This window comes from Bos javanicus, chromosome 11 (assembly GCF_032452875.1).
Source record: "Bos javanicus breed banteng chromosome 11, ARS-OSU_banteng_1.0, whole genome shotgun sequence".
Lineage (NCBI taxonomy): Eukaryota > Metazoa > Chordata > Mammalia > Artiodactyla > Bovidae > Bos > Bos javanicus.
In genome coordinates, this window is record NC_083878.1 from 74,952,507 (window position 1) to 74,965,467 (window position 12,961).

The following is a 12,961-nucleotide window of genomic DNA, read 5'->3' on the forward strand; positions in this document are numbered from 1 at the left end:
TATTTACTTTTAAAAAAATTAGTTGCATTCAAAGAGAAAACATTTATATATTAGTATTGTTTTTATGAAACTATGGTATAAAGATAAAGCAGTGGGTCTCAACCAGGAGGCAACAGTGCCACTAAGAAGACATCTGGCAATGGCTGGAGGCATTTCTGGGTTGTCAAAACAACTGGGATGAAGGGTGCTCCTAATAGGTCAGGAATGCTGCTGAAAATCCTACAATGCATAAGACAGTCCCCACAAGAAAGTATTGCCCAAAATGTCAAGTGCTAATGTTGAGAGAACCTGATATAAAGCAAAGTCAGCTTCTTTGCCAGCTGCAATGCAGCTGAATCCACCTGCAATGCAAGAGACGCTGGTTTGGTTCCTGGGTTGGGCAGATGTGCTGGAGAAGGGAAAGGCTACCCATTCCAGTGTTTTGGCCTGAAGAATTCCATGGACTATATCATCCATGGGGTCACAAAGAGTCAGACACCATGAGCAACTTTCACTTTCTTTACCAGCTGCTCTACCAAGGAGGAGAAGGGGACGACAGAGGACGAGACGGTTGGATGGCATCATCGACTGGATGGACATGGGTTTGGGTAGACTCTGGGAGTTGGTGACAGACAGGGAGGCCTGGCGTGCTGTGATTCATGGGGTTGCAAAAAGTTGGACACGATGAACGACTGAACTGAACTGAACTACCGGGGAAGCCCTCCAAGGTGCTTAGCCAAGTGCAGAGCAGGGAGGAGCCATCCTTAAGGCATCTCACTATGTTTCCCACTAATAAGTTATTATTCTCTAGCAAATTATTAATATGTTTTATCATTTCATAGTTTAAGCTATTGATAAATTGGTTTTACTTGTTCCATGAGAACAAAAGAGAACAGACCTTGCATTCAAACTATCTTGTGCTGGAATACTGGCTACATCATTTTTGAGCTTAAGAGTTGCTTAACTTCTCTAAGTACCAGTTGCCTAACTTGTAACTTGGAGATAATTGTCCTCCTAAGAAGGTTGTTCAGAGAACAAAAGAAATATCGAGACTACAGTAATGTTATGCTCCTTTCTCTTTTCCCAGTCCCCAATTATAACCTCTGTTACAAGGACTTATAGTAAGAAACACCTTCAGACTTAGTCTCAAAGTTTTAATTTCAACATGGCTACGAAATTTCACTTTTCTTTTCACTAGATTAACTTTAAAAAACATTTGTATACTTATTGAACCTCCCACTGCTGTGTGCAAGGTACTAGTTTAGAACTAATGGTAGAAGGACAGACTCAGTATCCATTAACAGGAAGTTTACAGACTAACAAGGAAAAAAATATACTGAATTACTAATTGCAAACACAGCACAGAATTGCAAAGTAAAAACTCATTCTAGGAACCTTCCTGGTGATCCACTGGTTAAGACTCCACCTTCCAATACAGGGGACGTGGGTTTGAGCCCTAGTTAGGGAACTAAGATCCCACATGCTGTGGGGCAACTAAACCCTTGTGCCACAGTGAAGATCCCACATATTGCAACTAAGACCCAATGCAGCCAAATAAATAAATAAATGGTTTTGGGGGAAAAAAAAAAAACTTATTCTATAATGCACATAAAGTTACTATTATTTTAGGTATTTCTACCACAAATTAGTAACATGGAAATGAACCATGTAAAAATTTTATATCCATTGAGTGAGCATCTACAACCATCAGTCATGTGACATGAAAGAACCTAAGTCATGTACATACTGTATGTAGAAAATAAAAAAGCCACCTGACAAATATTGAAGTTACCAGTATGAGGCTGGGCATCAGAATGGACAGATGAACACCAGTCCCTTCATTCTGCTTCAGTTTACTTCCAGTTAGTACCACTACCATCTTACATTTGTATTGTATATCACAGTTTACTAAACACCTTCTCAAATATTATTCCACTTACTCCCAACAACTGTAGTAATAAAATCAGTCAGGAGCCAGAGGAAACTGAGCTATCTGGAATGTATCCACTAAAAGGAAAATCCAATCAAAATAAATTTAGACTACCAAGAAATGTCATCTTTTAATGTATACACTAGAATTTGAAAAGAAAAATATGCGTATTACAAATTTTACTTATTTTTAAAAACATACTACAGGCTATTTTTTTTTTTAAGATTATGAATTTGAATCAAGATATTGTACCACTAAGCATGCTATGCAGAAACTAGTTTCTCCTTTAAGGATAAAGTCATTCAGCACAAGGGAAAAGAAACCAATGGATCACCTTTCAGCTACATCTTCTACAGAATAGGATTAAGCTGCCAAGATCAAACTATGGCCATCAGATTCAAACACTAAAACGACAGTTATTTGTATATTTTGTGAATTCTAGTTTATTAACTATTATATATATAACAACAACAACAAAAAAATGAAATCTTTTGGAAAGTTTTAGCTTAGCTTAGCTGTAATCCCAGTAATGAAGAACATACGTTTTTGCTCTCTTCTATTAATAGAAAAAATTGTTAAGGAGGGAGCTCACAAGGACCACAATGATAGTGACAAAAGTAATTTCAGTGAGAAAATCCTAGGAGAAAGGTGAAACTTCTGCAAAAAAACCCTCCAGATCCCTGAGTTAGCTACTGTTTTGACACAAAGATATTTTCATTCCCGAATGGGCTCCATACTGTTATTTCCCTTGCAAAACCCATCTCAAATACAATCTCCTTTAGAAAACCTTCCACGATTCCTCCAAAAGACATGAATATAGAATTACTAACACAACAAGGAGAGATCAATTATGTTCTCTTTGAATTTGCCCTACCTTCACAACCACAACCCTAGTGCCATCATCTCTAGGTGGTTTCCCCACATCCATTCTTGTTCCCATCCAATTCAGTTTCTACACAGGAGTCAAGGTGACATTTCTCTTTTTTTTAAGTGACGCGCAGCTTATGGGATCTTAGTTCCCAGACTAGGATCAAACCAGGCCCTCAGCAGTCAAAGTATGGAATCCTAACCACTGGACGGCCAGGGAATTCTTTTCTGTTGTTGTTCTGTGTTTTTTTTTTTTTTTTTTTTGTCAGGGTGACCTTTTTGATTAAGATACAGATTTGATTATGAGACTTTCCTGCTTAAAATCCATCAAGACCTCCCACTACTCTTCAAATAAGATCCAAATACCTTGGATAACATGACAAGGAGTTAACTGCAATGTTCTCTCACTACATTTGAGTAGTTTGAAAGTTTGGGTATAAAAGTTTTTAAAAAAAGAAAAGAGAAAACTGGTCCCCAAACCTTAACATTATTTAAAAGGCCCCACATCATCTCTCTGGCCCGAACTAACCACAGTCCCCTCAATTCACCTGTTCTGATCACTACAGATGGTGACTGCAGCCATGAAATTAAAAGACACTTACTCCTTGGAAGGAAAGTTATGACCAACCTAGATAGCATATTCAAAAGCAGAGACATTTCTTTGCCCACAAAGGTTCGTCTAGTCAAGGCTATGGTTTTTCCTGTGGTCATGTATGGATGTGAGAGTTGGACTGTGAAGAAGGCTGAACGCCGAAAAATTAATGCTTTTGAACTGTGGTGTTGGAGAAGACTCTTGAGAGTCCCTTGGACTGCAAGGAGATCCAACCAGTCCATTCTGAAGGAGATCAGCCCTGGGATTTCTTTGGAAGGAATGATGCTAAAGCTGAAACTCCAGTACTTTGGCCACCTCATGCGAAGAGTTGACTCATTGGAAAAGACTCTGATGCTGGGAGGGATTGGGGGCAGGAGGAGAAGGGGACGACAGAGGATGAGATGGCTGGATGGTATCACTGACTCGATGGACATGAGTCTGAGTGAACTCCGGGAGTTGGTGATGGACAGGGAGGCCTGGCGTGCTGTGATTCATGGGGTCGCAAAGAGTCGTACACGACTGAGTGACTGATCTGATCTGATCTTCAGTTCCCCAAACATTCTCAAGTCTTTGTGGAACTGATTTCCTTTGCCTGGATCTTTCTTCCCTCCTTTTGAAACCGTTTTGGTGTCCTTTCTGCAGGCAGGGGTGGGGTGTGGGGTGGGGGGGTCCGAAGAGTTCCAGTACTGGAGTCTCCTTCACCTAATATCCTACTTATCCATAATAACTGAGCTCAAAGATGACCTATTCCTAGGAAAATTTGAACTGATTTCTTCAGTCCCCGGTTACATGCTCACACAACACCGTACATTCCTTTTCAGCTTTTTTCTAGGTAGAGGATGGTTAGATAACCATCTAACCAAAGGACATGAGTTTGAGCAAACTCTGGGAGACAGCAGAGGACGGAGGAGCCTGGCTTGCTGCAGTCCATGGGGTCGCAGAGTCGGATTATGACTTAGCGTCGGAAAAACAACAGTTAAGTTGATAGACATTTACTTGCGTGATTATTCGTCTCCTCCAGTGACACTGCACAAACTTATAATGGTCACTGTCATAGCGTCAGCACTCAGCACACAATAGGTACTAAAAACATTTGAATGATAAACTTAGTAATCAGCATTAAATATTCAGTAATTAAAGTCTTCGTGTAAAGTATTTACCACACGCAGGGCTAAAAGTCAGGGCTCAATACGTAGTAGTTTCTGCCTTGCATCACTTTTGTTGTGTGCTTAATTACTCCCTGCGTCGTGCACACAATTCTTACTCATTTTTTGGATTCCACCAGTGCCTGTCTCTGGAGAAGGCAATGGCAAGCCACTCCAGTACTCCTGCCTGGCAAATCCCATGGACAGAGGAGCCTGGTGGGCTGCCGTCTATGGGGTCGCACAGAGTCGGACACGACTGAAGCGACTTAGCAGCATCAGCAGTGCCTGTCTCTAACTTTACCTTATAAACAGTCCCAAAACACACCTGAGCCACGACTATGAAATAAGGAAGCTTGATTCTCACGTCGCTTATACAATCGGTCCTATTTTACAATCCCACATTAGTAGAGGCTGCCAGTTTCCTATCTTTACTTTCAAATGATCTCAGATTGAGTACGAAGAAACCAACGCTGGAAGCCACACTAACGTTCGTTATTGCTGACAAGCAACAAACTGCAAATAAAAATGGACACAGAGGAAAAAAAGAAATTAAGTAGGAAAAGAGACCATCAAGCCTACAAAATAAAAGTGAATTTCAAGAGCCAACTAATGAAGTTACCTAAGAAAGGTCCACCCCACACAAACATGCTCTTTATTTCTGCGCTGCGAGTCTGCATTTTGAGAACAGAGAACTCGAAGTTTCCGAGCGCCCGCAGAGCGAGAAAACCACCCGGGCGCGTGCCCGGAGTCGGCGGCCCCGGAGCCGCGCCTCACCTGCGCGGGCCCCGAGTCCGCCCCGCCCGCCGCCCCACTGCGTCCTTTCGGGGTCGCGGACCGGATCTCCGACACCGAGACAAAGACCTGGAGAGGCGGCTCCGCCAGACCCATCCAACCCATCCACCGGGCCCCGCCCGGCGGCCGGCCCAGCCCCTCACCCAGCCGAGCGCGGCGCGGCTCCGGGAAACTCACCTCCCGGTGCGGCCGCTGGAGGGGGCCGCGCCGCGCCGTCGCCTCGCGGCCTCGGTCTCAGTCCGCTCAGGGGCCGCAGTCGCCGCCGCCGCCGGGCTGGAGCCCCTCAGAGGAGGAGCACAGCCGCCCCCAGGCCCAATCGAGCTCGGCGGCCGGGCCGCTGGAACCGCGCGCGCCTCCCTCGGTCACCGTCGCCCGGCGCCGAGTACGCGCCGAGGCTGGCTCTGCGCAGACCCGAGCGCGCGCGCTCGGGGGCGGGGCTGGCGGCGGCGGCGGCGGTCGCTTCGGCTCGCCCAGTGGCCCGCGCCGATGGCGGCTGCCTCCTTCCTCCTGCGGACGCTGAGCTTCTTATCTCTTCACTCGGCGCGGAAAACGCAGGGAGCTAGGTGTGGGCTCACCTCAGAACTCAGCACCAACTTACCTGTGTACTTCGTCAGCCTCTGATTGAATCTGTGGAGAGATTTCCCTGCATTCTGACCATGTTGAACTTTACCTGAGACCCGAGATTCCGGAAAGCGACGGTTAAAAACACCCCCTCCCCGCCCCTTCCATCCCCCCGCGACCCTTTCGTGTCCCTGGAAGGGCTGACAGCAAGAAACCACACTTCCCCCACGTGGTTTATTCAGACTCACGAATGTCCCCTTGTTTACCCATGACAGGGTCAGACATAGACCCTCCAAATCGCCGTTCTCTTTGCCTCATGATTGATTGTCTTTACTGATTGTGCCCACTGACAATCTGGACAAAATACCAGCTACCTTGTTTTGACCAAACTTAAGATTCTCTCTTTCCTCCAGGCTCCTAAAACTTGGACCCACTCTCAACCTGATCCAGCCTACAATCCCCCCTTCACCATCACTCGGAAAAGTAGGCTGACCTCCACATAAACCACCCTGATGTGCTGAGTGATCAACTGCCACCTCCACCCATCCATCCCCCTGGCCCTATGCCCAGTTCTGTGTAGTCTTTGTTCCTCCTCCCTCTCAAAGAAGGGCCCTTTTCTGTCTAACTCTGGAGGTAAATTGCAGGCCTCAGTGCGTGATAGCATTCCCTGATAGTGATGGTTGTCGCCTCAGCTACCACACCCCATTGCATTGTAGTTTCTTTTCCTCTTCTTGGAATAATCCTTTCCAATAAAGTCTCTCTTTATCTAAATCCAGGACTTTTTTGTTGTTGTTGTTTTGGGACAATTGAGTGTTCTTCCCTTTGTATTTATCCTCTGGCTTTATTTCTATAGTTTCTCCACCCCCCAATCCCACCCTCATCCCTGTTGGAATAATCCTTTCAAATATAATCTCCATTTGCCTATTTGTTTTTACTTGAAAGTTTTTAATGTTGGGATTCAAGTTGATATTGGGCTTCATCTGTAGATCCCTGCCATCCCCATGCAAGTAAAGGCACACTGTGAATCTTTTGAACTCTTCTTCAGGTGAGCAATTCTGAGATCCTGTGGTTAGTTCAGCTTTCAAACTTGTTCTCCAGGGATCTTGTCTGTTGAAGCCACCAGTAAGGAGTTACTTTGATTCCTTAGGATAAAGAGACTTTTCTATGGATGGCCTTTATATGATGCCTCCTCTTCTTTTCCCTCTTCTTTGTCTTCTTTTTTTTGGTCCCAGCACCATTTGATAACGAGAGAACACTTCCCTGGTCAAAAATCAACTGACCCTAGATGTGTTGGTTTATTTCTGGACTCAAAATTCTGGTCCATTTAGGACTTTCCTGGTGGTCCAGTGGTTAAGATTCTTCCACTGCAGGGGGCACAGGTTTGATCCCTGATCCCCCTTATCAGGGAAGTTCCACATGGCATACAATGTGACCCCCCAGAAAATTTTTGTTCCATTTATCTATATTATGCCAGTACTATTATCCATTGGGGATCCCACTGCTCACCACCTACAAAATCAGTTACATAGTCACAAATGTTGGTAGTAAATGAAAAGTGCCTTTCATCAGAATGCCAGCAATCTGAAGTGACAGTGGATTCAACATCTCCCAAAAACCACCTCTGAAGAGTCTGCTTAGTCATGAACTTTTAAAGGGAAGGAGGGCAGTAATCTCAGTTAATCATTAAGATATGGGGTCAGAGTCACCATCTCAATGGCCTGCAGGCCTGTCGACTTATTGTGATTTTCCTGTAAGTGTTATCTTCTTCACATGGTTTGGTCGTACAATTTGGGAGATTATTTCAGGGGAAGGTAGGGAAGAGATCTGGCCACTTGTTCTTCATTTTGGTTTCTTTGATCTATGGGCAGAACCAGCAAGTTAGGCAAGGTATTACCTGATTAAAGATTTGAAAGGCATGCTTGGGCCTTTCCCAAGACATGAGTAAAGCATGTGCTTAGTCCCTTAGCCCTGTCTGACTCTTTGCAACCCCATGGACTGTAACTTGCTAGGCTCCTCTGTCCATGGAATTCTCCAGGCAAGAATACTGCAGTGGGTTGCCATGCCCTTCTCCAGGGGATCTTCCTGACCCAGGGATTGAACCTGGGTCTTCCTCATTGCAGGCAGATTCTTTACCAACAGAGCCACCAGGGAGGCCCAAAAGGTTATTGAATTTTGTCAGATACTTTTCTGTGTCAGTTGAAATGATTATGTTTTTTTCCCTTCATTCTATTGTTGTTGTTATTGTTCAGTTGCTAAGTCGTGTCCAACTCTTTGTGACCCCATGGACTGAAGCATGCCAGGCTTCTCTGTCCTTCACTATCTCCTGGAATTTGCTCAAACTCATGTCCATAGAGTCAGTGATGCCATCCAACCATATCATCCTCTATAGCTCTCTTCTCCTCATGCCCTCAATTTTTCCCAGCATCAAGGTCTTTTCCAGTAAGTTGGCTCTTCACATCAGGTGGCCAAAGTATTGGAGCTTCAGCTTCAGTATCAGTCCTTCCTATGAATAGTTAGGGTTGATTTCCTTTAAAATTGACTGGTTTAATTTCTTTGCTGTCCATGACTCTCAAGAGTCTTCTCCAGCACCAGAATCCAAAAGCATCAATTCTTCAGTACTTAACCTGCTTTATGGTCCATATTCATTCTATTAATTTGGTGTATTACATTCTCTTTTTTTTCAGTGCAAATCTGTTTATTGGTTTCCTATTAATCTTTTAGTTGGGCCTGGGGGACGGTGGTACTAGTACATCTGTAGTTAACCCAATAGTTTAATCTGCTTAACTATACTCAGCAAATAATCTATTTTAATGCCCTTCTATCTTGCTTATTAAAGAACAAGTTGACATCTTGGACTTGGATTTACATATACTTATCTGGTGTAATATCTAACAGATAAAGCCCATGGTCCCAAGACCATCTATCAAATAGTCCCTTTTTTCCTTAAAATTTCTAATGCTATCTTATATACCAAATCCCCATCAACACTAAGAGCTATTTCTGGGCCCTGTATTCTTGATCTGTATTCCCTTCTGCTGATCTGTTTGTTGACTTCTGTAACAATAGAACAATACTACCAATACTGCAAGATTTTTATTTTGTCTTGCTGTTTTTACCATTTTTAAGTAGGATTAATTACTTTCACAATCTTGTGTAACTAGATTGTATCCACTTTTGTAACTTGTATCCACTTCTAAAACTTTTTCTTCACCCAAACAGAAAGTCTGTACGCATTTACACAATAACACCTCAATCCACTCTCAACTCCAGATTCTGATAATCTCTATTTTCTGTCTCTATGAAGTTGCGCTATTTTAGTTATCTCTTATAGATGGGATCATATAATATTTGTCCTTTCACTTAGTATAATGTTTTAAAAGTTCATCATGTTGTAGCAGGTATCAGAATCTTCCAGGAACAGGCATGGAACCCAGGTCTCCTGCATTGGCAGGTGGATTCTTAACCCCTGGACCACCAAGGAAGCCCAGTCCAGTGTTAAGTAGGGTTATTTTTTGTTGTCAAGTTGTAGGGGCTTTTTATGTATTCTAGAATTTAATGCCTTATCAGATACGTGATTTCTAAACATTTCTCCTATTTTGTGGGTTGTCTTTTCATTCTTCATGGTGAAACTTAATACATAAGTTTTTAATTTTGATGAAGTTCAATTTATCTATTTTTTCTTTTTTTTTCTTATGGTTTTGACAGAAACTATTGCCAAATCAAATGTCATGAAGATTTTCCTCTATGTTTTTTCTAAGTATTCTATAGTTTTTGCTCTTATATTAGGTGTTTAATCCATTTTGAATTAGTCTTTGTATGTGGTGTAAGATAAAGGTCCAACCTCACTCTTTTGCATGTGAATATACAGTCTTCCAAGCACCACTCATTGGAAACTGTCCTTTTCCCCATTAAATGGACTTGGGATAAATCGCACTTGGTCATGGTGTTCAGTTCAGTTCAATTCAGTCACTCAGTCATGTCTGACTCCTTGCGACTCTATGGACAGCAGCACGCCAGGCTTCCCTGTCCATCACCAACACCTGGAGCCTGCTTAAACTCATGTCCATTGAAGATACCATCTGACTATGATACCAAGGTCATGGTGTAGAGTCCTTTTAATATGCTTCTGGATTTGGCTTGCTAGTATTTTGTTGAGGACTTTTGCATCTACGTTCATAAGGGATATTGCCCTGCAGTTCCTTCATTGTGATATCTTTCTCTAACTTTGGTATCTAGGTAATGCTGGTCTCATAGACTGTGTTAGAAAGTGGGTCCTCTTCTATTTTCAATATTTTGAGAAGGATGGGTGTCAGTTTACCTTTACATGTTTGGTAGGCATGTGTGATAGAACCAGTAAAGTCATCTGGTCCTGGGTTTTTCTTTGTTGGGAGGTTTTTATTAGTGATTCAGTCTCTTAATACAGTTCTGTTATAGATTTTCTATTTTTTTTTTTTTTTTTGAGTCAGTTTAAATTTTTTTTTCATTCTGCGTGAACCACATGGCATGTGAGATCTTAGTTCCCTGACCTGGGATGGCATTGCTTTTCCTTACATATTGGATGTTAATAGAGTTCACCACTGAAGTCATCTGGGACTTGTGTAACATTTGTGGGATAGTATTTCATTACATATTTCATTTCTTTAATTAATGATAGGGGTATTCAGGTTATCTGTTTCTTCATGCATGAGTTTTAGTAATTAGTTTTATTTTAAGCAATATGCCTACCTATGTTTTGGGACTTATTGGCACAAAGTTGTTTCTTATTTATTAAATGTCCCTTTAATATTTATAGTAAATGTTGGTGATTAGCAACCTGTGGACCAAATCTAGTTTGTGGTCTATTTATGTACATTTGTGAACTAAGAATGGTTTTTACATTGTTAAAGGATTGTTAATAAACAAACCAAAAAGCAAATATAAACAAAGAATCTGTTTTGAATGTACTAAAGTTTGTTTAACCATTGACCTATGAGCAACTTTTTTTGGTTGTTTTGTTTCAGCTATTACAAATAAAGTTGCCATGAACTATGGTCTACAGATTTTTATGTAGATGTAACTCTTCGTTTCTTGGAATAAATATGCAGGGTTGCAATTGCTAGTTTGTATTGTAAGTGTATATTTAGATTTTTGAGAAACGGTCAAACTGTTTTTCAGATTTGGATTTGCTGTACCATTTGCATTCTCACCAGCAGTGATCAAATGATCCAGTTTCTTTGCCTCTTCACCAGTACTGGTAAATTTTTTAAAAAAAACCCTAATTTTTATAGGTATGTAATAATAACTCATCATAGTCTCAATATGCATGTCACTACTGGTTAGTGATGTTGAAATCTGTCTATATTCTTATTTTCCATCTATATATCCTCTTAGGTAAAATAGCTCTTCTGATCTTTTCCTCATTTTCTAATTGGATTGTTTGTTTTTTAGATGTTGAATTTTGAGAGTTCTTTTTATATTTTAGATGAGTCCTTTGTGAGATATGTGATATTTGATGAAGTCCATGTTACTTTTTTTTTTAATAGGTCATACTTCACATTTAACTTTATTCTTTTTAACTGTATAAGTTCTATCTCATTAAAAATTTCATTCATTTTTTGCTTGTTATTAATATTTTCTAATCTTTAATCTATTTCTAATCAATATTAAATTGTGGGTCTTATTCTTTTATGCTGTCTGGGCTTTTGTGTGTGTGTGTGTGTGTGTGTGTGTGTGCTGGCTGTTTTTGATTTTTTTTTTTTTTTTACTGAGTCATGTTCATGAGACTATATATATTTGCATATCCTGTTGAAGGTGCATTCTTTTGGAGATAATTTACGTTTAACTTTTGCTTTGTGCTTAGGATCTTTTGATTTAACCTGAGGTTTTCATACTATCAGATTTGGTAACTTTAGGCTATAAATCTGAGGACTGGTTTGTTGTTTTGAATTCTTAAGGGATATGTTTTTTCCCCTCTTATTCTTAGTGTAGATGTTGGGCAAGACAGTTCTCCTTGCAGCTTCGTGGAGAATAGTGATAGGAAGGCTGGTTGATTTTTTTTCTTTCTCTGTTTTCACTATGCTGGAGATTCACTGTGGCTGGACTTCTCTAGTTTTATTGTGAGGACTACAGAGTGCTTGGGCTCAGTACTTGAGACCCAGGGCTTAGTTGCCCCTTGGCATGTGGGATCTTATTTCCCCTAGTAGGGATCAAACCTGTGTGCCCTGCACTGGAAGTTGGATTCTTAATCACTAGACCACTTTGGAAGTTCTGGTTGGTTTATTTCTAATTCACCCTTATTCTCAGATGTATCATTTTTGTACCAGAATTTTGCAAGGTACATTAGATTCTGCAACTTAAGCAGGTTCTGGACTTTGTCTTCTGTCTTCCTTCTATCTTCCGTAGGCAGAGAAAAATAGATCAAGCTCACTGGAGTTGAGCAAATGTACTGAAAATGAAAGCTGTCTTTACAGCTTTGTTTGCTTGTCTGGGTTCCTCCTGTGACTTTCCTGAGTGTTCTTTAGCTCAGGAACATTCCTGAGCTCCTGAGTATTCTTTAGCATCTTGCCAGCTAATATAGTTTAAAGTAAGGCTTAAAAATGATTTTACTTGATTTTTCAGTTATTTTCTTTATACTGTGTAAAACAAGCAACTCTTCGATATCTTCTCCAAACTTTTCTTTTTTGGGGTCCATTTTTTCTTTCTTCATTTTGTGGTTCAAGATGCGTCTCAGAAGTCATCACTTCTCAGCTTTCTGTAAACTCTGTTTGGATTAGAGGTTTCTGCCTTATTCTAATTTCATTGTTCCGCAACTTACTGCTTCCTTGCCTGTCTCTGTTCCCTTTTTGTCTGTGAGCTCTTTGAGGGCCAGAACTATGTTGCTAAAAAAAAAAAAAAAAAACCAACCCTCCATGTTTCCTAGTCTGACAGAGGATCTGACACCAGTTAGGGTTCGAATAAACAGCAAATGGTGTGTGCGTGTGTGCTCAGTCGCTTCAGTTGTGTCTGACTCTGTGTGACCCTATGGACTGTAGCTTACCAGGGATTCTCCAGGAAAGAATACTGGAGTGGATTGCCATGCCTTCCTCCAGGGGATCTTCCCGACCCAGAGATGGAACC

The 12,961-nt window shown here is 41.4% G+C and overlaps 1 protein-coding gene and 1 long non-coding RNA gene across 5 annotated transcripts in view; one reads left to right on the forward strand and one right to left on the reverse strand.

Annotated features, from left to right (window-relative positions):
- Nucleotides 1-5,573, reverse strand: part of UBXN2A (UBX domain protein 2A) — a 31,112-nt gene extending 25,539 nt beyond the window's left edge. For 2 of the 4 annotated variants that reach the window (XM_061433173.1, XM_061433175.1), the window contains exons 1-2: nt 5,483-5,573; nt 4,839-5,026 (exon numbers count right to left, since the gene is read on the reverse strand). The gene's annotated coding sequence lies outside the window, so the exon portion shown is untranslated. Of the gene's footprint in view, nt 1-4,814; nt 5,027-5,482 lie in introns of all 4 variants that reach the window. The other 2 variants (XM_061433176.1, XM_061433174.1) reach the window with 2 other exon arrangements.
- A 9-nt stretch (nt 5,574-5,582) lies between these two features.
- LOC133257368 (uncharacterized) lies at nt 5,583-6,637 on the forward strand. Its single transcript, XR_009739516.1, has 2 exons — nt 5,583-6,003; nt 6,280-6,637. It is a non-coding gene; the product is annotated as an uncharacterized LOC133257368 (long non-coding RNA).
- The last annotated feature ends 6,324 nt before the right edge of the window (nt 6,638-12,961 follow it).